Source organism: Phyllobates terribilis, unplaced genomic scaffold (assembly GCF_046119375.1).
Source record: "Phyllobates terribilis strain yellow unplaced genomic scaffold, ASM4611937v1 Scaffold_22__1_contigs__length_20350403, whole genome shotgun sequence".
Taxonomy (NCBI): domain Eukaryota; kingdom Metazoa; phylum Chordata; class Amphibia; order Anura; family Dendrobatidae; genus Phyllobates; species Phyllobates terribilis.
In genome coordinates, this window is record NW_027362782.1 from 5,057,142 (window position 1) to 5,084,043 (window position 26,902).

Here is a 26,902-nt window from a genome sequence, read left to right on the forward strand (position 1 = left end):
GGAAGAGACGTTCAGGTTGCAGTAGCTTAACAAGACGGTTTAAATGCCCCTTGCAAGAGACGTGCAGGTCACAGTAGCTTAACCAGAGGGTTTAAATGCCCCTTAGAAGAGGCTTGCAGGTCGCAGTAGCTTACCAAGATGGTTTAAATGCCCCTTGGAAGAGTGGTGGAGGTCGCAGTAGCTTAAAAAGACGGTTTAAATGCCCCTTGCAAAAGACATGCAGGTCGCAGTAGCTTAACAAGAAGGTTTAAATGCCCCTTGGAAGAGGCTTGCAGGTCGCAGTAGCTTAACAAGACGGTTTAAATGCCCCTTGGAAGAGAAGTGCAAGTTGCAGTAGCTTAACAAGACAGTTTAAATGCCCCTTGGAAGAGATTTGCAGTTCGCAGTAGCTTAACAAGACGGTTTAAATGCCCCTTGGAAGAGACGTGCAGGTCGCAGTAGATTAACAAGATGGATTAAATGCCCCTTGGAAGAGCAGTGGAGGTCGCAGTAGCTTAACAAGATGGTTTAAATGCCCCTTGGAAGAGATGTGCAGGTCGAAGTAGCTTAACAAGACGGTTTAAATGCCCCTTGGAAGAGACGTGCAGGTCGCAGTAGCTTAACAAGACGGTTTAAATCCCCCTTGGAAGAGACGTGCAGGTCGCAGTAGCTTAGCAAGACGGTTTAAATGCCCCTTGGAAGAGAGGTGCAGGTCGCAGTAGCTTAACAAGACAGTTTAAATGGCCCTTGGAAGAGACGGGCAGCTCGCAGTAGCTTAACTAGACGGTTTAAATGCACCTTGGAAGAGACGTGCAGGTATCAGTAGCTTAACAAGACGGTTTAAATGCTCCTTGGAAGAGGCTTGCTGGTCGCAGTAGCTTACCAAGACGGTTTAAATGGCCTTTGGAAGAGACGTGCCAGTCGCAGTAGCTTAACAAGACGGTTTAAATGCCCCTTGGAAGAGAGGTGGAGGTCGCAGTAGCTTAACAAGACGGTTTAAATGCCCCTTGGAAAAGACATGCAGGTCGCAGTAGATTAACAAGACAGTTTAAATGCCCATTGGAAGAGACGTACAGGTCGCAGTAGCTTAATAAGATGGTTTAAATGCCCCTTGGAAGAGACGTGCAGGTCCCAGTAGCTTAACAAGACAGTTTCAATGCCCCTTGGAAGAGACGTGCAGGTCGCAAAAGCTTAACAAGACAGTTTAAATGCCCCTTGGAAGAGACGTGTAGATCACAGTAGCTTAACAAGATGGTTTAAATGCCACTTGCAAGAGACATGCAGGTCGCAGTAGCTTAATAAGACGGTTTAAATGCCCCTTGGAAGAGACGTGCAGGTCGCAGTAGCTTAACAAGACAGTTAAAATGCCCCGTGGAAGAGACGTGCAGATCACAGTAGCTTAACAAGACGGTTTAAATGCCACTTGGAAGAGACTTGCAGGTCGAAGTAGCTTAACAAGACGTTTTAAATGCCCCTTGGAAGAGCGGTGGTGGTCGCAGTAGCTTAACAAGATAGTTTGAATGCCCCTTGGAAGAGATGTGCAGGTCGCAGTAGCTTAACAAAACGGTTTAAATGCCCCTTGGAAGAGGCTTGCAGGTGGCAGTAGCCTACCAAGACGGTTTAAATGTCCCTTGGAAGAGACGTGCAGGTCGCAGTAGCTTAACAAGACGGTTTAAATGCCCCTTGGAAGAGACATACAGGTCGCAGCAGCTTAACAAGACGGTTTAAATGCCCATTGGAAGAGACGTACAGGTCGCAGTAGCTTAACAAGATGGTTTAAATGCCCCTTGGAAGAGACGTGCAGGTCGCAGTAGCTTAACAAGACGGTTTAAATGCCCCTTGGAAGAGACATACAGGTCGCAGCAGCTTAACAAGACGGTTTAAATGCCCATTGGAAGAGACGTACAGGTCGCAGTAGCTAAACAAGATGGTTTAAATGCCCCTTGGAAGAGACATGCAGGTCGCAGTAGCTTAACAAGACGGTTTAAATGCCCCTTGGAAGAGACGTGCAGGTCGCAGTAGCTTAACAAGACGGTTTAAATGCCCCTTGGAAGAGACGTGCAGGTCGCAGTAGATTAACAAGACGGTTTAAATGCCCCTTGGAAAAGTGGTGGAGGTTACAGTAGCTTAACAAGACGGTTTAAATGCCCCTTGGAAGAGACATGCAGGTCGCAGTAGCTTAACAAGACGTTTTAAATACCCCTTGGAAGAGACGTGCAGGTCGCAGTAGCTTAACAAGACGGTTTAAATGCCCCTTGGAAAAGTGGTGGAGGTTACAGCAGCTTAACAAGACGGTTTAAATGACCCTTGGAAGAGACGTGCAAGTCGCAGTAGCTTAACAAGACGGTTTAAATGCCCCTTGGAAGAGACATGCAGGTCGCAGTAGCTTAACAAGACGGTATTATTGCCCCTTGGAAGAGGCGTGCAGGTCGCAGTAGCTTAACAAGACTGTATAAATGCCCCTTGTAAGAGCGGTGGAGGTCGCAGTAGCTTAACAAGACAGTTTAAATGCCCCGTGGAAGAGACTTGAAGGTCGCAGTAGCTTAATAACACGGTTTAAATGCCCCTTGGAAGAGACGTGCAGGTCGCAGTATCTTAACAAGACTGTTTAAATGCCCTTGGAAGAGAGGTGGAGGTCGCAGTAGCTTAACAACACAGTTAAAATGCCCCTTGGAAGAGACGTGCAGGTCGCAGTAGCTTAACAAAATGGTATAAATGCCCTTTGGAAGAGATGTGCAGGTTGCAGCAGCTTTACAAGACAGTTTAAATGTCCCTTGGAAGAGGCTTGCAGGTCGCAGGAGCTTACCAAGATGGTTTAAATGCCCCTTGGAAGAGACGTGCAGGTCGCAGTAGCTTAACAAGACGGTTTAAATGCCCCTTGGAAGAGACGTGCAGGTCGCAGTAGCTTAACAAGATGGTTTAAATGCCCCTTGGAAGAGCGGTGGAGGTCGCAGTAGCTTAAAAAGACGGTTTAAATGCCCCTTGGAAAAGACATGCAGGTCGCAGTAGCTTAACAAGATGGTTTAAATGCCCCTTGGAATAGGCTTGCAGGTCGCAGTAGCTTACCAAGACGGTTTAAATGCCCCTTGGAAGAGACGTGCAGGTCGCAGTAGTTTAAAAGACGGTTTAAATGCCCCTTGGAAGAGCGGTGGAGGTCGCAGTAGCTTAACAAGACAGTTTAAATGCCCCTTGGAAGAGACATACAGGTCGCAGCAGCTTAACAAGACGGTTTAAATGCCCATTGGAAGAGACATACAGGTCGCAGTAGCTTAACAAGATGGTTTAAAAGCCCCTTGGAAGAGTCGTGCAGGTCGCAGTAGCTTAACAAGACGGTTTAAATGCCCCTTGCAAGAGACGTGCAGGTCGCAGTAGCTTAACAAGACGGTTTAAATGCCCCTTGGAAAAGTGGTGGAGGTTACAGTAGCTTAACAAGACGGTTTAAATGTCCCTTGGAAGAGACATGCAGGTTGCAGTAGCTTAACAAGACGGTTTAAATGCCCCTTGGAAGAGACGTGCAGGTCGCAGTAGCTTAACAAGACGGTTTAAATGCCCCTTGGAAAAGTGTTGAAGGTTATAGTAGCTTAACAAGACGGTTTAAATGCCCCTTGGAAGAGACGTGCAGGTCGCAGTAGCTTAACAAGACGGTTTAAATGCCCCTTGGAAGAGACGTGCAGGTCGCAGTAGCTTAGCAAGACGGTTTAAATGCCCCTTGGAAGAGAGGTGCAGGTCGCAGTAGCTTAACAAGACAGTTTAAATGCCCCTTGGAAGAGACGTGCAGGTCGCAGTAGCTTAACAAGACGATTTAAATGCCCCTTGGAAGAGACGTGCAGGTCGCAGTAGCTTAACAAGACGGTTTAAATGCCCCTTGGAAGAGACGTTCAGGTTGCAGTAGCTTAACAAGACGGTTTAAATGCCCCTTGCAAGAGACGTGCAGGTCACAGTAGCTTAACCGGAGGGTTTAAATGCCCCATGGAAGAGACGTGCAGGTCACAGTAGCTTAACAAGACAGTTTAAATGCCCCTTGGAAAAGTGGTGGAGGTTACAGTAGCTTAACAAGACGGTTTAAATACCCCTTGGAAGAGACGTGCAGGTCGCAGTAGATTAACAAGACGGTTTAAATGCCCCTTGTAAAAGTGGTGGAGGTTACAGCAGCTTAACAAGACGGTTTAAATGCCCCTTGGAAGAGACGTGCAAATCGCAGTAGCTTAACAGGACGGTTTAAATGCCCCTTGGAAGAGACGTGCAGGTCGCAGTAGTTTAACAAGACGGTTTAATTGCCCCTTGGAAGAGGCGTGCAGGTCGCAGTAGCTTAACAAGACTGTATAAATGCCCCTTGGAAGAGCGGTGGAGGTCGCAGTAGCTTAACAAGACAGTTTAAATGCCCCGTGGAAGAGACTTGAAGGTCGCAGTAGCTTAATAAGACGGTTTAAATGCCCCTTGGAAGAGACGTGCAGGTCGCAGTAGCTTAGCAAGACGGTTTAAATGCCCCTTGGAAGAGATGTGCAGGTCGCAGTAGCTTAACAAGACAGTTTAAATGCCCCTTGGAAGAGACGTGCAGGTCGCAGTAGCTTAACAAGACGGTTTAAATGCCCCTTGGAAGAGACGTGCAGGTCGCAGTAGCTTAACAAGATGGTTTAAATGCCCCTTGGAAGAGACGTTCAGGTTGCAGTAGCTTAACAAGACGGTTTAAATGCCCCTTGCAAGAGACGTGCAGGTCACAGTAGCTTAACCAGAGGGTTTAAATGCCCATTAGAAGAGGCTTGCAGGTCGCAGTAGCTTACCAAGATGGTTTAAATGCCCCTTGGAAGAGCGGTGGAGGTCACGGTAGCTTAAAAAGACGGTTTAAATGCCCCTTGCAAAAGACATGCAGGTCGCAGTAGCTTAACAAGAAGGTTTAAATCCCCCTTGGAAGAGGATTGCAGGTCGCAGTAGCTTAACAAGACGGTTTAAATGCCCCTTGGAAGAGAAGTGCAAGTCGCAGTAGCTTAACAAGACAGTTTAAATGCCCCTTGGAAGAGATTTGCAGTTCGCAGTAGCTTAACAAGACGGTTTAAATGCCCTTTGGAAGAGACGTGCAGGTCGCAGTAGATTAACAAGATGGATTAAATGCCCCTTGGAAGAGCAGTGGAGGTCGCAGTAGCTTAACAAGATGGTTTAAATGCCCCTTGGAAGAGATGTGCAGGTCGAAGTAGCTTAACAAGACGGTTTAAATGCCCCTTGGAAGAGACGTGCAGGTCGAAGTAGCTTAACAAGACGGTTTAAATCCCCCTTGGAAGAGACGAGCAGGTCGCAGTAGCTTAGCAAGACGGTTTAAATGCCCCTTGGAAGAGAGGTGCAGGTCGCAGTAGCTTAACAAGACGGTTTAAATGCCCCTTGGAAGAGACATACAGGTCGCAGCAGCTTAACAAGACGGTTTAAATGCCCATTGGAAGAGACGTACAGGTCGCAGTAGCTAAACAAGATGGTTTAAATGCCCCTTGGAAGAGACATGCAGGTCGCAGTAGCTTAACAAGACGGTTTAAATGCCCCTTGGAAGAGACGTGCAGGTCGCAGTAGCTTAACAAGACGGTTTAAATGCCCCTTGGAAGAGACGTGCAGGTCGCAGTAGATTAACAAGACGGTTTAAATGCCCCTTGGAAAAGTGGTGGAGGTTACAGTAGCTTAACAAGACGGTTTAAATGCCCCTTGGAAGAGACATGCAGGTCGCAGTAGCTTAACAAGACGTTTTAAATACCCCTTGGAAGAGACGTGCAGGTCGCAGTAGCTTAACAAGACGGTTTAAATGCCCCTTGGAAAAGTGGTGGAGGTTACAGCAGCTTAACAAGACGGTTTAAATGACCCTTTGAAGAGACGTGCAAGTCGCAGTAGCTTAACAAGACGGTTTAAATGCCCCTTGGAAGAGACATGCAGGTCGCAGTAGCTTAACAAGACGGTATTATTGCCCCTTGGAAGAGGCGTGCAGGTCGCAGTAGCTTAACAAGACTGTATAAATGCCCCTTGTAAGAGCGGTGGAGGTCGCAGTAGCTTAACAAGACAGTTTAAATGCCCCGTGGAAGAGACTTGAAGGTCGCAGTAGCTTAATAACACGGTTTAAATGCCCCTTGGAAGAGACGTGCAGGTCGCAGTATCTTAACAAGACTGTTTAAATGCCCTTGGAAGAGAGGTGGAGGTCGCAGTAGCTTAACAACACAGTTAAAATGCCCCTTGGAAGGTCGCAGTAGCTTAACAAAATGGTATAAATGCCCTTTGGAAGAGATGTGCAGGTTGCAGCAGCTTTACAAGACAGTTTAAATGTCCCTTGGAAGAGGCTTGCAGGTCGCAGGAGCTTACCAAGATGGTTTAAATGCCCCTTGGAAGAGACGTGCAGGTCGCAGTAGCTTAACAAGACGGTTTAAATGCCCCTTGGAAGAGACGTGCAGGTCGCAGTAGCTTAACAAGATGGTTTAAATGCCCCTTGGAAGAGCGGTGGAGGTCGCAGTAGCTTAAAAAGACGGGTTTAAATGCCCCTTGGAAAAGACATGCAGGTCGCAGTAGCTTAACAAGATGGTTTAAATGCCCCTTGGAATAGGCTTGCAGGTCGCAGTAGCTTACCAAGACGGTTTAAATGCCCCTTGGAAGAGACGTGCAGGTCGCAGTAGTTTAAAAGACGGTTTAAATGCCCCTTGGAAGAGCGGTGGAGGTCGCAGTAGCTTAACAAGACAGTTTAAATGCCCCTTGGAAGAGACATACAGGTCGCAGCAGCTTAACAAGACGGTTTAAATGCCCATTGGAAGAGACATACAGGTCGCAGTAGCTTAACAAGATGGTTTAAAAGCCCCTTGGAAGAGTCGTGCAGGTCGCAGTAGCTTAACAAGACGGTTTAAATGCCCCTTGCAAGAGACGTGCAGGTCGCAGTAGCTTAACAAGACGGTTTAAATGCCCCTTGGAAAAGTGGTGGAGGTTACAGTAGCTTAACAAGACGGTTTAAATGTCCCTTGGAAGAGACATGCAGGTTGCAGTAGCTTAACAAGACGGTTTAAATGCCCCTTGGAAGAGACGTGCAGGTCGCAGTAGCTTAACAAGACGGTTTAAATGCCCCTTGGAAAAGTGTTGAAGGTTATAGTAGCTTAACAAGACGGTTTAAATGCCCCTTGGAAGAGACGTGCAGGTCGCAGTAGCTTAACAAGACGGTTTAAATGCCCCTTGGAAGAGACGTGCAGGTCGCAGTAGCTTAGCAAGACGGTTTAAATGCCCCTTGGAAGAGAGGTGCAGGTCGCAGTAGCTTAACAAGACAGTTTAAATGCCCCTTGGAAGAGACGTGCAGGTCGCAGTAGCTTAACAAGACGATTTAAATGCCCCTTGGAAGAGACGTGCAGGTCGCAGTAGCTTAACAAGACGGTTTAAATGCCCCTTGGAAGAGACGTTCAGGTTGCAGTAGCTTAACAAGACGGTTTAAATGCCCCTTGCAAGAGACGTGCAGGTCACAGTAGCTTAACCGGAGGGTTTAAATGCCCCATGGAAGAGACGTGCAGGTCACAGTAGCTTAACAAGACAGTTTAAATGCCCCTTGGAAAAGTGGTGGAGGTTACAGTAGCTTAACAAGACGGTTTAAATACCCCTTGGAAGAGACGTGCAGGTCGCAGTAGATTAACAAGACGGTTTAAATGCCCCTTGTAAAAGTGGTGGAGGTTACAGCAGCTTAACAAGACGGTTTAAATGCCCCTTGGAAGAGACGTGCAAATCGCAGTAGCTTAACAGGACGGTTTAAATGCCCCTTGGAAGAGACGTGCAGGTCGCAGTAGTTTAACAAGACGGTTTAATTGCCCCTTGGAAGAGGCGTGCAGGTCGCAGTAGCTTAACAAGACTGTATAAATGCCCCTTGGAAGAGCGGTGGAGGTCGCAGTAGCTTAACAAGACAGTTTAAATGCCCCGTGGAAGAGACTTGAAGGTCGCAGTAGCTTAATAAGACGGTTTAAATGCCCCTTGGAAGAGACGTGCAGGTCGCAGTAGCTTAGCAAGACGGTTTAAATGCCCCTTGGAAGAGATGTGCAGGTCGCAGTAGCTTAACAAGACAGTTTAAATGCCCCTTGGAAGAGACGTGCAGGTCGCAGTAGCTTAACAAGACGGTTTAAATGCCCCTTGGAAGAGACGTGCAGGTCGCAGTAGCTTAACAAGATGGTTTAAATGCCCCTTGGAAGAGACGTTCAGGTTGCAGTAGCTTAACAAGACGGTTTAAATGCCCCTTGCAAGAGACGTGCAGGTCACAGTAGCTTAACCAGAGGGTTTAAATGCCCATTAGAAGAGGCTTGCAGGTCGCAGTAGCTTACCAAGATGGTTTAAATGCCCCTTGGAAGAGCGGTGGAGGTCGCGGTAGCTTAAAAAGACGGTTTAAATGCCCCTTGCAAAAGACATGCAGGTCGCAGTAGCTTAACAAGAAGGTTTAAATCCCCCTTGGAAGAGGATTGCAGGTCGCAGTAGCTTAACAAGACGGTTTAAATGCCCCTTGGAAGAGAAGTGCAAGTCGCAGTAGCTTAACAAGACAGTTTAAATGCCCCTTGGAAGAGATTTGCAGTTCGCAGTAGCTTAACAAGACGGTTTAAATGCCCTTTGGAAGAGACGTGCAGGTCGCAGTAGATTAACAAGATGGATTAAATGCCCCTTGGAAGAGCAGTGGAGGTCGCAGTAGCTTAACAAGATGGTTTAAATGCCCCTTGGAAGAGATGTGCAGGTCGAAGTAGCTTAACAAGACGGTTTAAATGCCCCTTGGAAGAGACGTGCAGGTCGAAGTAGCTTAACAAGACGGTTTAAATCCCCCTTGGAAGAGACGAGCAGGTCGCAGTAGCTTAGCAAGACGGTTTAAATGCCCCTTGGAAGAGAGGTGCAGGTCGCACTAGCTTAACAAGACAGTTTAAATGGCCCTTGGAAGAGACGTGCAGGTCGCAGTAGCTTAACTAGACGGTTTAAATGCACCTTGGAAGAGACGTGCAGGTCTCAGTAGCTTAACTAGACGGTTTAAATACACCTTGAAAGAGGCTTGCTGGTCGCAGTAGCTTACCAAGACGGTTTAAATGGCCTTTGGAAGAGACGTGCCAGTCGCAGTAGCTTAACAAGACGGTTTAAATGCCCCTTGGAAGAGAGGTGGAGGTCGCAGTAGCTTAACAAGACGGTTTAAATGCCCCTTGGAAGAGACATGCAGGTCGCAGTAGATTAACAAGACAGTTTAAATGCCCATTGGAAGAGACATACAGGTGGCAGTAGCTTAAAAAGATGGTTTAAATGCCCCTTGGAAGAGACGTGCAGGTCGCAGTAGCTTAACAAGACAGTTTCAATGCCCCTTGGAAGAGACGTGCAGATCGCAAAAGCTTAACAAGACAGTTTAAATGCCCCTTGGAAGAGACGTGTAGATCACAGTAGCTTAACAAGATGGTTTAAATGCCCCTTGCAAGAGACATGCAGGTCGTAGTAGCTTAATAAGACGGTTTAAATGCCCCTTGTAAGAGTCGTGCAGGTCGCAGTAGCTTAACAAGACAGTTTAAATGCCCCTTGGAAGAGACGTGCAGGTCGCAGTAGCTTAACAAGACGGTTGAAATGCCCCTTGGAAGAGACGTGCAGGTCGCATTAGCTTAACAAGACGGTTTAAATGCCCCTTGGAAGAGACGTTCAGGTTGCAGTAGCTTAACAAGACGGTTTAAATGCCCCTTGCAAGAGACGTGCAGGTCACAGTAGCTTAACCAGAGGGTTTAAATGCCCCTTAGAAGAGGCTTGCAGGTCGCAGTAGCTTACCAAGATGGTTTAAATGCCCCTTGGAAGAGTGGTGGAGGTCGCAGTAGCTTAAAAAGACGGTTTAAATGCCCCTTGCAAAAGACATGCAGGTCGCAGTAGCTTAACAAGAAGGTTTAAATGCCCCTTGGAAGAGGCTTGCAGGTCGCAGTAGCTTAACAAGACGGTTTAAATGCCCCTTGGAAGAGAAGTGCAAGTTGCAGTAGCTTAACAAGACAGTTTAAATGCCCCTTGGAAGAGATTTGCAGTTCGCAGTAGCTTAACAAGACGGTTTAAATGCCCCTTGGAAGAGACGTGCAGGTCGCAGTAGATTAACAAGATGGATTAAATGCCCCTTGGAAGAGCAGTGGAGGTCGCAGTAGCTTAACAAGATGGTTTAAATGCCCCTTGGAAGAGATGTGCAGGTCGAAGTAGCTTAACAAGACGGTTTAAATGCCCCTTGGAAGAGACGTGCAGGTCGCAGTAGCTTAACAAGACGGTTTAAATCCCCCTTGGAAGAGACGTGCAGGTCGCAGTAGCTTAGCAAGACGGTTTAAATGCCCCTTGGAAGAGAGGTGCAGGTCGCAGTAGCTTAACAAGACAGTTTAAATGGCCCTTGGAAGAGACGGGCAGCTCGCAGTAGCTTAACTAGACGGTTTAAATGCACCTTGGAAGAGACGTGCAGGTATCAGTAGCTTAACAAGACGGTTTAAATGCTCCTTGGAAGAGGCTTGCTGGTCGCAGTAGCTTACCAAGACGGTTTAAATGGCCTTTGGAAGAGACGTGCCAGTCGCAGTAGCTTAACAAGACGGTTTAAATGCCCCTTGGAAGAGAGGTGGAGGTCGCAGTAGCTTAACAAGACGGTTTAAATGCCCCTTGGAAAAGACATGCAGGTCGCAGTAGATTAACAAGACAGTTTAAATGCCCATTGGAAGAGACGTACAGGTCGCAGTAGCTTAATAAGATGGTTTAAATGCCCCTTGGAAGAGACGTGCAGGTCCCAGTAGCTTAACAAGACAGTTTCAATGCCCCTTGGAAGAGACGTGCAGGTCGCAAAAGCTTAACAAGACAGTTTAAATGCCCCTTGGAAGAGACGTGTAGATCACAGTAGCTTAACAAGATGGTTTAAATGCCACTTGCAAGAGACATGCAGGTCGCAGTAGCTTAATAAGACGGTTTAAATGCCCCTTGGAAGAGACGTGCAGGTCGCAGTAGCTTAACAAGACAGTTAAAATGCCCCGTGGAAGAGACGTGCAGATCACAGTAGCTTAACAAGACGGTTTAAATGCCACTTGGAAGAGACTTGCAGGTCGAAGCAGCTTAACAAGACGTTTTAAATGCCCCTTGGAAGAGCGGTGGTGGTCGCAGTAGCTTAACAAGATAGTTTGAATGCCCCTTGGAAGAGATGTGCAGGTCGCAGTAGCTTAACAAAACGGTTTAAATGCCCCTTGGAAGAGGCTTGCAGGTGGCAGTAGCCTACCAAGACGGTTTAAATGTCCCTTGGAAGAGACGTGCAGGTCGCAGTAGCTTAACAAGACGGTTTAAATGCCCCTTGGAAGAGACATACAGGTCGCAGCAGCTTAACAAGACGGTTTAAATGCCCATTGGAAGAGACGTACAGGTCGCAGTAGCTTAAAAAGATGGTTTAAATGCCCCTTGGAAGAGACGTGCAGGTCGCAGTAGCTTAACAAGACGGTTTAAATGCCCCTTGGAAGAGACATACAGGTCGCAGCAGCTTAACAAGACGGTTTAAATGCCCATTGGAAGAGACGTACAGGTCGCAGTAGCTAAACAAGATGGTTTAAATGCCCCTTGGAAGAGACATGCAGGTCGCAGTAGCTTAACAAGACGGTTTAAATGCCCCTTGGAAGAGACGTGCAGGTCGCAGTAGCTTAACAAGACGGTTTAAATGCCCCTTGGAAGAGACGTGCAGGTCGCAGTAGATTAACAAGACGGTTTAAATGCCCCTTGGAAAAGTGGTGGAGGTTACAGTAGCTTAACAAGACGGTTTAAATGCCCCTTGGAAGAGACATGCAGGTCGCAGTAGCTTAACAAGACGTTTTAAATACCCCTTGGAAGAGACGTGCAGGTCGCAGTAGCTTAACAAGACGGTTTAAATGCCCCTTGGAAAAGTGGTGGAGGTTACAGCAGCTTAACAAGACGGTTTAAATGACCCTTGGAAGAGACGTGCAAGTCGCAGTAGCTTAACAAGACGGTTTAAATGCCCCTTGGAAGAGACATGCAGGTCGCAGTAGCTTAACAAGACGGTATTATTGCCCCTTGGAAGAGGCGTGCAGGTCGCAGTAGCTTAACAAGACTGTATAAATGCCCCTTGTAAGAGCGGTGGAGGTCGCAGTAGCTTAACAAGACAGTTTAAATGCCCCGTGGAAGAGACTTGAAGGTCGTAGTAGCTTAATAACACGGTTTAAATGCCCCTTGGAAGAGACGTGCAGGTCGCAGTATCTTAACAAGACTGTTTAAATGCCCTTGGAAGAGAGGTGGAGGTCGCAGTAGCTTAACAACACAGTTAAAATGCCCCTTGGAAGAGACGTGCAGGTCGCAGTAGCTTAACAAAATGGTATAAATGCCCTTTGGAAGAGATGTGCAGGTTGCAGCAGCTTTACAAGACAGTTTAAATGTCCCTTGGAAGAGGCTTGCAGGTCGCAGGAGCTTACCAAGATGGTTTAAATGCCCCTTGGAAGAGACGTGCAGGTCGCAGTAGCTTAACAAGACGGTTTAAATGCCCCTTGGAAGAGACGTGCAGGTCGCAGTAGCTTAACAAGATGGTTTAAATGCCCCTTGGAAGAGCGGTGGAGGTCGCAGTAGCTTAAAAAGACGGTTTAAATGCCCCTTGGAAAAGACATGCAGGTCGCAGTAGCTTAACAAGATGGTTTAAATGCCCCTTGGAATAGGCTTGCAGGTCGCAGTAGCTTACCAAGACGGTTTAAATGCCCCTTGGAAGAGACGTGCAGGTCGCAGTAGTTTAAAAGACGGTTTAAATGCCCCTTGGAAGAGCGGTGGAGGTCGCAGTAGCTTAACAAGACAGTTTAAATGCCCCTTGGAAGAGACATACAGGTCGCAGCAGCTTAACAAGACGGTTTAAATGCCCATTGGAAGAGACATACAGGTCGCAGTAGCTTAACAAGATGGTTTAAAAGCCCCTTGGAAGAGTCGTGCAGGTCGCAGTAGCTTAACAAGACGGTTTAAATGCCCCTTGCAAGAGACGTGCAGGTCGCAGTAGCTTAACAAGACGGTTTAAATGCCCCTTGGAAAAGTGGTGGAGGTTACAGTAGCTTAACAAGACGGTTTAAATGTCCCTTGGAAGAGACATGCAGGTTGCAGTAGCTTAACAAGATGGTTTAAATGCCCCTTGGAAGAGACGTGCAGGTCGCAGTAGCTTAACAAGACGGTTTAAATGCCCCTTGGAAAAGTGTTGAAGGTTATAGTAGCTTAACAAGACGGTTTAAATGCCCCTTGGAAGAGACGTGCAGGTCGCAGTAGCTTAACAAGACGGTTTAAATGCCCCTTGGAAGAGACGTGCAGGTCGCAGTAGCTTAGCAAGACGGTTTAAATGCCCCTTGGAAGAGAGGTGCAGGTCGCAGTAGCTTAACAAGACAGTTTAAATGCCCCTTGGAAGAGACGTGCAGGTCGCAGTAGCTTAACAAGACGATTTAAATGCCCCTTGGAAGAGACGTGCAGGTCGCAGTAGCTTAACAAGACGGTTTAAATGCCCCTTGCAAGAGACGTGCAGGTCACAGTAGCTTAACCGGAGGGTTTAAATGCCCCATGGAAGAGACGTGCAGGTCACAGTAGCTTAACAAGACAGTTTAAATGCCCCTTGGAAAAGTGGTGGAGGTTACAGTAGCTTAACAAGACGGTTTAAATACCCCTTGGAAGAGACGTGCAGGTCGCAGTAGATTAACAAGACGGTTTAAATGCCCCTTGTAAAAGTGGTGGAGGTTACAGCAGCTTAACAAGACGGTTTAAATGCCCCTTGGAAGAGACGTGCAAATCGCAGTAGCTTAACAGGACGGTTTAAATGCCCCTTGGAAGAGACGTGCAGGTCGCAGTAGTTTAACAAGACGGTTTAATTGCCCCTTGGAAGAGGCGTGCAGGTCGCAGTAGCTTAACAAGACTGTATAAATGCCCCTTGGAAGAGCGGTGGATGTCGCAGTAGCTTAACAAGACAGTTTAAATGCCCCGTGGAAGAGACTTGAAGGTCGCAGTAGCTTAATAAGACGGTTTAAATGCCCCTTGGAAGAGACGTGCAGGTCGCAGTAGCTTAGCAAGACGGTTTAAATGCCCCTTGGAAGAGATGTGCAGGTCGCAGTAGCTTAACAAGACAGTTTAAATGCCCCTTGGAAGAGACGTGCAGGTCGCAGTAGCTTAACAAGACGGTTTAAATGCCCCTTGGAAGAGACGTGCAGGTCGCAGTAGCTTAACAAGATGGTTTAAATGCCCCTTGGAAGAGACGTTCAGGTTGCAGTAGCTTAACAAGACGGTTTAAATGCCCCTTGCAAGAGACGTGCAGGTCACAGTAGCTTAACCAGAGGGTTTAAATGCCCATTAGAAGAGGCTTGCAGGTCGCAGTAGCTTACCAAGATGGTTTAAATGCCCCTTGGAAGAGCGGTGGAGGTCGCGGTAGCTTAAAAAGACGGTTTAAATGCCCCTTGCAAAAGACATGCAGGTCGCAGTAGCTTAACAAGAAGGTTTAAATCCCCCTTGGAAGAGGCTTGCAGGTCGCAGTAGCTTAACAAGACGGTTTAAATGCCCCTTGGAAGAGAAGTGCAAGTCGCAGTAGCTTAACAAGACAGTTTAAATGCCCCTTGGAAGAGATTTGCAGTTCGCAGTAGCTTAACAAGACGGTTTAAATGCCCTTTGGAAGAGACGTGCAGGTCGCAGTAGATTAACAAGATGGATTAAATGCCCCTTGGAAGAGCAGTGGAGGTCGCAGTAGCTTAACAAGATGGTTTAAATGCCCCTTGGAAGAGATGTGCAGGTTGAAGTAGCTTAACAAGACGGTTTAAATGCCCCTTGGAAGAGACGTGCAGGTCGAAGTAGCTTAACAAGACGGTTTAAATCCCCCTTGGAAGAGACGAGCAGGTCGCAGTAGCTTAGCAAGACGGTTTAAATGCCCCTTGGAAGAGAGGTGCAGGTCGCACTAGCTTAACAAGACAGTTTAAATGGCCCTTGGAAGAGACGTGCAGGTCGCAGTAGCTTAACTAGACGGTTTAAATGCACCTTGGAAGAGACGTGCAGGTCTCAGTAGCTTAACTAGACGGTTTAAATACACCTTGAAAGAGGCTTGCTGGTCGCAGTAGCTTACCAAGACGGTTTAAATGGCCTTTGGAAGAGACGTGCCAGTCGCAGTAGCTTAACAAGACGGTTTAAATGCCCCTTGGAAGAGAGGTGGAGGTCGCAGTAGCTTAACAAGACGGTTTAAATGCCCCTTGGAAGAGACATGCAGGTCGCAGTAGATTAACAAGACAGTTTAAATGCCCATTGGAAGAGACATACAGGTGGCAGTAGCTTAAAAAGATGGTTTAAATGCCCCTTGGAAGAGACGTGCAGGTCGCAGTAGCTTAACAAGACAGTTTCAATGCCCCTTGGAAGAGACGTGCAGATCGCAAAAGCTTAACAAGACAGTTTAAATGCCCCTTGGAAGAGACGTGTAGATCACAGTAGCTTAACAAGATGGTTTAAATGCCCCTTGCAAGAGACATGCAGGTCGTAGTAGCTTAATAAGACGGTTTAAATGCCCCTTGTAAGAGTCGTGCAGGTCGCAGTAGCTTAACAAGACAGTTAAAATGCCCCGTGGAAGAGACATGCAGATCACAGTAGCTTAACAAGACGGTTTAAATGCCACTTGGAAGAGACTTGCAGGTCGAAGTAGCTTAACAAGACGTTTTAAATGCCCCTTGGAAGAGCGGTGGTGGTCGCAGTAGCTTAACAAGATAGTTTAAATGCCCCTTGGAAGAGATGTGCAGGTCGCAGTTGCTTAACAAAACGGTTTAAATGCCCCTTGGAAGAGGCTTTCAGGTGGCAGTAGCCTACCAAGACGGTTTAAATGCGCCTTGGAAGAGACGTGCAGGTTGCAGTAGCTTAACAAGACGGTTTAAATGCCCCTTGGAAGAGCGGTGGAGGTCGCAGTAGCTTAACAAGACGGTTTAAATGCCTCTTGGAAGAGACATACAGGTCGCAGCAGCTTAACAAGACGGTTTAAATGCCCATTGGAAGAGACGTACAGGTCGCAGTAGCTTAACAAGATGGTTTAAATGCCCCTTGGAAGAGACGTGCAGGTCGCAGTAGCTTAACAAGACGGTTTAAATGCCCCTTGGAAGAGACGTGCAGGTCGCAGTAGCTTAACAAGACGGTTTAAATGCCCCTTGGAAGAGATGTGCAGGTCGCAGTAGATTAACAAGACGGTTTAAATGCCCCTTGGAAAAGTGGTGGAGGTTACAGAAGCTTAACAAGACGGCTTAAATGCCCCTTGGAAGAGACATGCAGGTCGCAGTAGCTTAACAAGACGTTTTAAATACCCCTTGGAAGAGACGTGCAGGTCGCAGTAGCTTAACAAGACGGTTTAAATGCCCCTTGGAAAAGTGGTGGAGGTTACAGCAGCTTAACAAGACGGTTTAAATGCCCCTTGGAAGAGACGTGCAAATCGCAGTAGCTTAACAGGACGGTTTAAATGCCCCTTGGAAGAGATGTGCAGGTCGCAGTAGCTTAAAAAGATGGTTTAATTGCCCCTTGGAACAGGCGTGCAGGTCGCAGTAGCTTAACAAGACTGTATAAATGCCCCTTGGAAGAGCGGTGGAGGTCGCAGTAGCTTAACAAGACAGTTTAAATGCCCCGTGGAAGAGACTTGAAGGTCGCAGTAGCTTAATAAGACGGTTTAAATGCCCCTTGGAAGAGATGTGCAGGTCGCAGTAGCTTAACAAGACAGTTTAAATGCCCCTTGGAAGAGACGTGCAGGTCGCTGTAGCTTAACAAGACGGTTGAAATGCCCCTTGGAAGAGACGTGCAGGTCGCATTAGCTTAACAAGACGGTTTAAATGCCCCTTGGAAGAGACGTTCAGGTTGCAGTAGCTTAACAAGACGGTTTAAATGCCCCTTGCAAGAGACGTGCAGGTCACAGTAGCTTAACCAGAGGGTTTAAATGCCCCTTAGAAGAGGCTTGCAGGTCGCAGTAGCTTACCAAGATGGTTTAAATGCCCCTTGGAAGAGTGGTGGAGGTCGCAGTAGCTTAAAAAGACAGTTTAAATGCCCCTTGCAAAAGACATGCAGGTCGCAGTAGCTTAACAAGAAGGTTTAAATGCCCCTTGGAAGAGGCTTGCAGGTCGCAGTAGCTTAACAAGACGGTTTAAATGCCCCTTGGAAGAGAAGTGCAAGTTGCAGTAGCTTAACAAGACAGTTTAAATGCCCCTTGGAAGAGATTTGCAGTTCGCAGTAGCTTAACAAGACGGTTTAAATGCCCCTTGGAAGAGACGTGCAGGTCGCAGTAGATTAACAAGATGGATTAAATGCCCCTTGGAAGAGCAGTGGAGGTCGCAGTAGCTTAACAAGATGGTTTAAATGCCCCTTGGAAGAGATGTGCAGGTCGAAGTAGCTTAACAAGACGGTTTAAATGCCCCTTGGAAGAGACGTGCAGGTCGCAGTAGCTTAAAAAGACGGTTTAAATCCCCCTTGGAAGAGACGTGCAGGTCGCAGTAGCTTAGCAAGATGGTTTAAATGCCCCTTGGAAGAGAGGTGCAGGTCGCAGTAGCTTAACAAGACAGTTTAAATGGCCCTTGGAAGAGACGGGCAGGTCGCAGTAGCTTAACTAGACGGTTTAAATGCACCTTGGAAGAGACGTGAAGGTCTCAGTAGCTTAACAAGACGGTTTAAATGCTCCTTGGAAGAGGCTTGCTGGTCGCAGTAGCTTACCAAGACGGTTTAAATGGCCTTTGGAAGAGACGTGCCAGTCGCAGTAGCTTAACAAGACGGTTTAAATGCCCCTTGGAAGAGAGGTGGAGGTCGCAGTAGCTTAACAAGACGGTTTAAATGCCCCTTGGAAAAGACATGCAGGTCGCAGTAGATTAACAAGACAGTTTAAATGCCCATTGGAAGAGACGTACAGGTCGCAGTAGCTTAACAAGATGGTTTAAATGCCCCTTGGAAGAGACGTGCAGGTCCCAGTAGCTTAACAAGACAGTTTCAATGCCCCTTGGAAGAGACGTGCAGGTCGCAAAAGCTTAACAAGACAGTTTAAATGCCCCTTGGAAGAGACGTGTAGATCACAGTAGCTTAACAAGATGGTTTAAATGCCCCTTGCAAGAGACATGCAGGTCGCAGTAGCTTAATAAGACGGTTTAAATGCCCCTTGGAAGAGACGTGCAGGTCGCAGTAGCTTAACAAGACAGTTAAAAAGCCCCGTGGAAGAGACGTGCAGATCATAGTAGCTTAACAAGACGGTTTAAATGCCACTTGGAAGATACTTGCAGGTCGAAGTAGCTTAACAAGACGTTTTAAATGCCCCTTGGAAGAGCGGTGGTGGTCGCAGTAGCTTAACAAGATAGTTTGAATGCCCCTTGGAAGAGATGTGCAGGTCGCAGTAGCTTAACAAAACGGTTTAAATGCCCCTTGGAAGAGGCTTGCAGGTGGCAGTAGCCTACCAAGACGGTTTAAATGTCCCTTGGAAGAGACGTGCAGGTCGCAGTAGCTTAACAAGACGGTTTAAATGCCCCTTGGAAGAGACATACAGGTCGCAGCAGCTTAACAAGACGGTTTAAATGCCCATTGGAAGAGACGTACAGGTCGCAGTAGCTTAACAAGATGGTTTAAATGCCCCTTGGAAGAGACGTGCAGGTCGCAGTAGCTTAACAAGACGGTTTAAATGCCCCTTGGAAGAGACATACAGGTCGCAGCAGCTTAACAAGACGGTTTAAATGCCCATTGGAAGAGACGTACAGGTCGCAGTAGCTAAACAAGATGGTTTAAATGCCCCTTGGAAGAGACGTGCAGGTCGCAGTAGCTTAACAAGACGGTTTAAATGCCCCTTGGAAGAGACGTGCAGGTCGCAGTAGCTTAACAAGACGGTTTAAATGCCCCTTGGAAGAGACGTGCAGGTCGCAGTAGATTAACAAGACGGTTTAAATCCCCCTTGGAAAAGTGGTGGAGGTTACAGTAGCTTAACAAGACGGTTTAAATGCCCCTTGGAAGAGACATGCAGGTCGCAGTAGCTTAACAAGACGTTTTAAATACCCCTTGGAAGAGACGTGCAGGTCGCAGTAGCTTAACAAGACGGTTTAAATGCCCCTTGGAAAAGTGGTGGAGGTTACAGCAGCTTAACAAGACGGTTTAAATGACCCTTGGAAGAGACGTGCAAGTCGCAGTAGCTTAACAAGACGGTTTAAATGCCCCTTGGAAGAGACATGCAGGTCGCAGTAGCTTAACAAGACGGTATTATTGCCCCTTGGAAGAGGCGTGCAGGTCGCAGTAGCTTAACAAGACTGTATAAATGCCCCTTGTAAGAGCGGTGGAGGTCGCAGTAGCTTAACAAGACAGTTTAAATGCCCCGTGGAAGAGACTTAAAGGTCGCAGTAGCTTAATAAGACGGTTTAAATGCCCCTTGAAAGAGACGTGCAGGTCGCAGTATCTTAACAAGACTGTTTAAATGCCCTTGGAAGAGAGGTGGAGGTCGCAGTAGCTTAACAACACAGTTAAAATGCCCCTTGGAAGAGACGTGCAGGTCGCAGTAGCTTAACAAAATGGTATAAATGCCCTTTGGAAGAGATGTGCAGGTTGCAGCAGCTTTACAAGACAGTTTAAATATCCCTTGGAAGAGGCTTGCAGGTCGCAGGAGCTTACCAAGATGGTTTAAATGCCCCTTGGAAGAGACGTGCAGGTCGCAGTAGCTTAACAAGACGGTTTAAATGCCCCTTGGAAGAGACGTGCAGGTCGCAGTAGCTTAACAAGACGGTTTAAATGCCCCTTGGAAGAGACGTTCAGGTTGCAGTAGCTTAACAAGACGGTTTAAATGCCCCTTGCAAGAGACGTGCAGGTCACAGTAGCTTAACCAGAGGGTTTAAATGCCCCTTAGAAGAGTCTTGCAGGTCGCAGTAGCTTACCAAGACGGTTTAAATGACCCTTGGAAGAGCAGTGGAGGTCGCAGTAGCTTAACAAGACGGTTTAAATGACCCTTGGAAGAGAAGTGAAAGTCGCAGTAGCTTTACAAGACAGTTTAAATGCCCCTTGGAAGAGACGTGCAGGTCGCAGTAGCTTAGCAAGACGGTTTAAATGCCCCTTGGAAGAGAGGTGCAGGTCGCAGTAGCTTAACAAAACAGTTGAAATGCCCCTTGGAAGAGACGTGCAGGTCGTAGAAGCTTAACAAGACGGTTTAAATGCCCCTTGGAAAAGACATGCAGGTCGCAGTAGCTTAACAAGACGGTTTAAATGCCGCTTGGAAGAGACGTGCAGGTTGCAGTAGCTTAACAAGACGGTTTAAATGCCCCTTGCAAGAGACGTGCAGGTCGCAGTAGCTTAACAAGAGGGTTTAAATGCCCCTTAGAAGAGGCATGCAGGTCGCAGTAGCTTACCAAGACGGTTTAAATGCCCCTTGGAAGAGACGTGCAGGTCGCAGTAGCTTAACAAGATGGTTTAAATGCCCCTTGGAAGAGCGGTGGAGGTCGCCGTAGCTTAAAAAGACGGTTTAAATGCCCCTTGGAAAAGACATGCAGGTCGCAGTAGCTTAACAAGATGGTTTAAATGCCCCTTGTAATAGGCTTGCAGGTCGCAGTAGCTTACTAAGACGATTTAAATGCCCCTTGGAAGAGACGTGCTGGTCACCGTAGCTTAACAAGACTGTTTAAATGCCCCTTGGAAGAGACATACAGGTCGCAGCAGCTTAACAAGATGGTTTAAATGCCCCTTGGAAGAGCGGTGGAGGTCGCAGTAGCTTAACAAGATGGTTTAAATGCCCCTTGGAAGAGCGGTGGAGGTCGCAGTAGCTTAACAAGATGGTTTAAATGCCCCTTGGAAGGGACATACAGGTCGCAGTAGCTTAACAAGACGGTTTAAATGCCCATTGGAAGAGACATACAGGTCGCAGTAGCTTAACAAGATGGTTTAAATGCCCCTTGGAAGAGACGTGCAGGTCGCAGTAGCTTAACAAGACGGTTTAAATGCCCCTTGGAAAAGTGGTGGAGGTTACAGTAGCTTAACAAGAGGGTTTAAATGCCCCTTGGAAGAGACATACTGGTCGTAGCAGCTTAATAAGACGTTTTAAATGCCCATTGAAGAGACGTACAGGTCGCAGTAGCTTAACAAGATGGTTTAAATGCCCCTTGGAAAAGACGTGCAGATCGCAGTAGCTTAACAAGACGGTTTAAATTCCCCTTGGAAGAGAAGTGCAGTTCGCAGTAGCTTAACAAGACAGTTTAAATGCCCCTTGGAAGAGAAGTGCAGTTCTCAGTAGCTTAACAAGACAGTTTAAATGCCCCTTGGAAGAGAAGTGCAGGTCGCAGTAGCTTAACAAGACAGTTTAAATGCCCCTTGGAAGAGAAGTTCAGGTCGCAGTAGCTTAACAAGACAGTTTAAATTCCCCTTGGAAGAGACGTGCAGTTCGCAGTAGCTTAACAAGACGGTTTAAATGCCCCTTGTAAGAGATGTGCAGGTCGCAGTAGCTAAACAAGACGGTTTAAATGCCCCTTGGAAGAGACGTGCAGGTCGCAGTTGCTTAATAAGACGTTTAAAATGCCCCTTGGAAGAGATGTGCAGGTCGCAGTAGCTTAACAAGACGGTTAAATGCCCCTTGCAAGAGACGTACAGGTCGCAGTAGCTTAACAAGAGGGTTTAAATGTCCCTTAGAAGAGGCTTGCAGGTTGCAGTAGCTTACGAAGACGGTTTAAATGCCCCTTGGAAGAGACTTGCAGGTCGCAGTAGCTTAACAAGATGGTTTAAATGCCCCTTGGAAGAGCGGTAGAGGTCGCAGTAGCTTAAGAAGATGGTTTAAATGCCCCTTGGAAAAGGCGTGCAGCTCGCAGTAGCTTAACAAGATGGTTTAAATGCCCCTTGGAAGAGACGTGCAGGTCTCCGTAGCTTAACTAGACGGTTTAAATGCACCTTGGAAGAGGCTTGCTGGTCGCAGTAGCTTACAAAGACGGTTTAAATGGCCTTTGGAAGAGACGTGCCGGTCGCAGAAGCTTAACAAGACGGTTTAAATGCCCCTTGGAAGAGAGGTGGAGGTCGCAGTAGCTTAACAAGACGGTTTAAATGCCCCTTGGAAGAGACATGCAGGTCGCAGTAGATTAACAAGACAGTTTAAATGCCCATTGGAAGAGACGTACAGGTCGCTGTAGCTTAACAAGATGGTTTAAATGCCCCTTGGAAGAGACGTGCAGGTCGCAGTAGCTTAACAAGACAGTTTCAATGCCCCTTGGAAGAGACGTGCAGGTCGCAGAAGCTTAACAAGACAGTTTAAATGCCCCTTGGAAGAGACGTGCAGATCACAGTAGCTTAACAAGATGGTTTAAATGCTCCTTGCAAGAGACATGCAGGTCGCAGTAGCTTAATAAGACTGTTTAAATGCCCCATTGGAAGAGACGTGCAGGTCGCAGTAGCTTAAGAAGATGGTTAAAATGCCCCGTGGAAGAGACGTGCAGATCACAGTAGCTTAAAAAGACGGTTTAAATGCCACTTGGAAGAGACTTGCAGGTCGAAGTAGCTTAACAAGACGTTTTAAATGCCCCTTGGAAGAGCGGTGGTGGTCGCAGTAGCTTAAAAAGACGGTTTAAATGCCCCTTGGAAAAGACATGCTGGTCGCAGTAGCTTAACAAGATGGTTTAAATGCCCCTTGGAAGAGATGTGCAGGTCGCAGTAGCTTAACAAAACGGTTTAAATGCCACTTGGAAGAGGCTTGCAGGTGGCAGTAGCCTACCAAGACTGTTTTAATGCCTCTTGGAAGAGACGTGCAGGTCGCAGTAGCTTAACAAGACGGTTTAAATGCCCCTTGGAAGAGCGGTGGAGGTCGCAGTAGCTTAACAAGACGGTTTAAATGCCCCTTGGAAGAGACATGCAGGTCGCAGTAGCTTAACAAGACGGTTTAAATGCCCCTTGGAAGAGAAGTGCAGGTCGCAGTAGCTTAACAAGAGAGTTTAAATGCCCCTTGGAAGAGACGTGCAGTTTGCAGTAGCTTAACAAGACGGTTTAAATGCCCCTTGGAAGAGACGTGCAGGTCGCAGTAGATTAACAAGATGGATTAAATGCCCCTTGGAAAAGCAGTGGAGGTGGCAGTAGCTTAACAAGACGGTTTAAATGCCCCTTGGAAGAGACTTGCAGGTCGCAGTAGCTTAACAAGACGGTTTAAATGCCCCTTGGAAGAGACGTGCAGGTCGCAGTAGCTTAACAAGACGGTTTAAATGCCCCTTGGAAGAGACGTGCAGGTCGCAGCAGATTAACAAGATGGATTAAATGCCCCTTGGAAGAGCAGTGGAGGTCGCAGTAGCTTAACAAGACGGTTTAAATGCCCCTTGGAAGAGAAGTGAAGGTCTCAGTAGCTTTACAAGACGGTTTAAATGCCCCTTGGAAGAGACGTGCAGGTCGCAGTAGCTTAGCAAGACGGTTTAAATGCCCCTTGGAAGAGAGGTGCAGGTCGCAGTAGCTTAACAAGACAGTTTAAATGCCCCTTGGAAGAGATGTGCAGGTCGTAGAAGCTTAACAAGACGGTTTAAATGCCCCTTGGAAAAGACATGCAGGTCGCAGTAGCTTAACAAGACGGTTTAAATGCCGCTTGGAAGAGACGTGCAGGTTGCAGTAGCTTAACAAAAAGGTTTAAATGCCCCTTGCAAGAGACGTGCAGGTCGCAGCAGCTTAACAAGAGGGTTTAAATGCCCCTTAGAAGAGGCATGCAGGTCGCAGTAGCTTACCAAGACGGTTTAAATGCCCCTTGGAAGAGACGTGCAGGTCGCAGTAGCTTAACAAGATGGTTTAAATGCCCCTTGGAAGAGCGGTGGAGGTCGCCGTAGCTTAAAAAGATGGTTTAAATGCCCCTTGGAAAAGACATGCAGGTCGCAGTAGCTTAACAAGATGGTTTAAATGCCCCTTGTAATAGGCTTGCAGGTCGCAGTAGCTTACCTTGACGGTTTAAATGCCCCTTGGAAGAGACGTGCTGGTCGCCGTAGCTTAACAAGACTGTTTAAATGCCCCTTGGAAGAGACATACAGGTTGCAGCAGCTTAACAAGATGGTTTAAATGCCCCTTGGAAGAGCGGTGGAGGTCGCAGTAGCTTAACAAGATGGTTTAAATGACCCTTGGAAGGGACATACAGGTCGCAGTAGCTTAACAAGACGTTTAAATGCCCCTTGGAAGAGACATACAGGTCGCAGCAGCTTAACAAGATGGTTTAAATGCCCATTGGAAGAGACATACAGGTCGCAGTAGCTTAACAAGATGGTTTAAATGCCCCTTGGAAGAGACGTGCAGGTCGCAGTAGCTTAACAAGACGGTTTAAATGCCCCTTGTAAGAGACGTGCAGGTCGCAGTAGCTTAACAAGACGGTTTAAATGCCCCTTGGAAGAGACGTGCAGGTCGCAGTAGCTTAACAAGACGGTTTAAATGCCCCTTGAAAAGTGGTGGAGGTTACAGTAGCTTAACAAGAGGGTTTAAATGCCCCTTGGAAGAGACATGCAGGTCGCAGTAGCTTAACAAGACGGTTTAAATGCCCCGTGGAAGAGACATACAGGTCGCAGCAGCTTAACAAGACGGTTTAAATGCCCATTGGAAGAGACATACAGGTCGCAGTAGCTTAACAAGATGGTTTAAAAGCCCCTTGGAAGAGTCGTGCAGGTCGCAGTAGCTTAACAAGACGGTTTAAATGCCCCTTGCAAGAGACGTGCAGGTCGCAGTAGCTTAACAAGACAGTTTAAATGCCCCTTGGAAGAGAAGTTCAGGTCGCAGTAGCTTAACAAGACAGTTTAAATGCCCCTTGGAAGAGACGTGCAGTTCGCAGTAGCTTAACAAGACGGTTTAAATGCCCCTTGTAAGAGATGTGCAGGTCGCAGTAGCTAAACAAGACGGTTTAAATGCCCCTTGGAAGAGACGTGCAGGTCGCAGTTGCTTAATAAGACGTTTAAAATGCCCCTTGGAAGAGATGTGCAGGTCGCAGTAGCTTAACAAGACGGTTAAATGCCCCTTGCAAGAGACGTACAGGTCGCAGTAGCTTAACAAGAGGGTTTAAATGTCCCTTAGAAGAGGCTTGCAGGTTGCAGTAGCTTACGAAGACGGTTTAAATGCCCCTTGGAAGAGACTTGCAGGTCGCAGTAGCTTAACAAGATGGTTTAAATGCCCCTTGGAAGAGCGGTAGAGGTCGCAGTAGCTTAAGAAGATGGTTTAAATGCCCCTTGGAAAAGGCGTGCAGCTCGCAGTAGCTTAACAAGATGGTTTAAATGCCCCTTGGAAGAGACGTGCAGGTCTCCGTAGCTTAACTAGACGGTTTAAATGCACCTTGGAAGAGGCTTGCTGGTCGCAGTAGCTTACAAAGACGGTTTAAATGGCCTTTGGAAGAGACGTGCCGGTCGCAGAAGCTTAACAAGACGGTTTAAATGCCCCTTGGAAGAGAGGTGGAGGTCGCAGTAGCTTAACAAGACGGTTTAAATGCCCCTTGGAAGAGACATGCAGGTCGCAGTAGATTAACAAGACAGTTTAAATGCCCATTGGAAGAGACGTACAGGTCGCTGTAGCTTAACAAGATGGTTTAAATGCCCCTTGGAAGAGACGTGCAGGTCGCAGTAGCTTAACAAGACAGTTTCAATGCCCCTTGGAAGAGACGTGCAGGTCGCAGAAGCTTAACAAGACAGTTTAAATGCCCCTTGGAAGAGACGTGCAGATCACAGTAGCTTAACAAGATGGTTTAAATGCTCCTTGCAAGAGACATGCAGGTCGCAGTAGCTTAATAAGACTGTTTAAATGCCCCATTGGAAGAGACGTGCAGGTCGCAGTAGCTTAAGAAGATGGTTAAAATGCCCCGTGGAAGAGACGTGCAGATCACAGTAGCTTAAAAAGACGGTTTAAATGCCACTTGGAAGAGACTTGCAGGTCGAAGTAGCTTAACAAGACGTTTTAAATGCCCCTTGGAAGAGCGGTGGTGGTCGCAGTAGCTTAAAAAGACGGTTTAAATGCCCCTTGGAAAAGACATGCTGGTCGCAGTAGCTTAACAAGATGGTTTAAATGCCCCTTGGAAGAGATGTGCAGGTCGCAGTAGCTTAACAAAACGGTTTAAATGCCACTTGGAAGAGGCTTGCAGGTGGCAGTAGCCTACCAAGACGGTTTTAATGCCTCTTGGAAGAGACGTTCAGGTCGCAGTAGCTTAACAAGACGGTTTAAATGCCCCTTGGAAGAGCGGTGGAGGTCGCAGTAGCTTAACAAGACGGTTTAAATGCCCCTTGGAAGAGACATGCAGGTCGCAGTAGCTTAACAAGACGGTTTAAATGCCCCTTGGAAGAGAAGTGCAGGTCGCAGTAGCTTAACAAGAGAGTTTAAATGCCCCTTGGAAGAGACGTGCAGTTTGCAGTAGCTTAACAAGACGGTTTAAATGCCCCTTGGAAGAGACGTGCAGGTCGCAGTAGATTAACAAGATGGATTAAATGCCCCTTGGAAAAGCAGTGGAGGTGGCAGTAGCTTAACAAGACGGTTTAAATGCCCCTTGGAAGAGACTTGCAGGTCGCAGTAGCTTAACAAGACGGTTTAAATGCCCCTTGGAAGAGACGTGCAGGTCGCAGTAGCTTAACAAGACGGTTTAAATGCCCCTTGGAAGAGACGTGCAGGTCGCAGCAGATTAACAAGATGGATTAAATGCCCCTTGGAAGAGCAGTGGAGGTCGCAGTAGCTTAACAAGACGGTTTAAATGCCCCTTGGAAGAGAAGTGAAGGTCTCAGTAGCTTTACAAGACGGTTTAAATGCCCCTTGGAAGAGACGTGCAGGTCGCAGTAGCTTAGCAAGACGGTTTAAATGCCCCTTGGAAGAGAGGTGCAGGTCGCAGTAGCTTAACAAGACAGTTTAAATGCCCCTTGGAAGAGATGTGCAGGTCGTAGAAGCTTAACAAGACGGTTTAAATGCCCCTTGGAAAAGACATGCAGGTCGCAGTAGCTTAACAAGACGGTTTAAATGCCGCTTGGAAGAGACGTGCAGGTTGCAGTAGCTTAACAAAAAG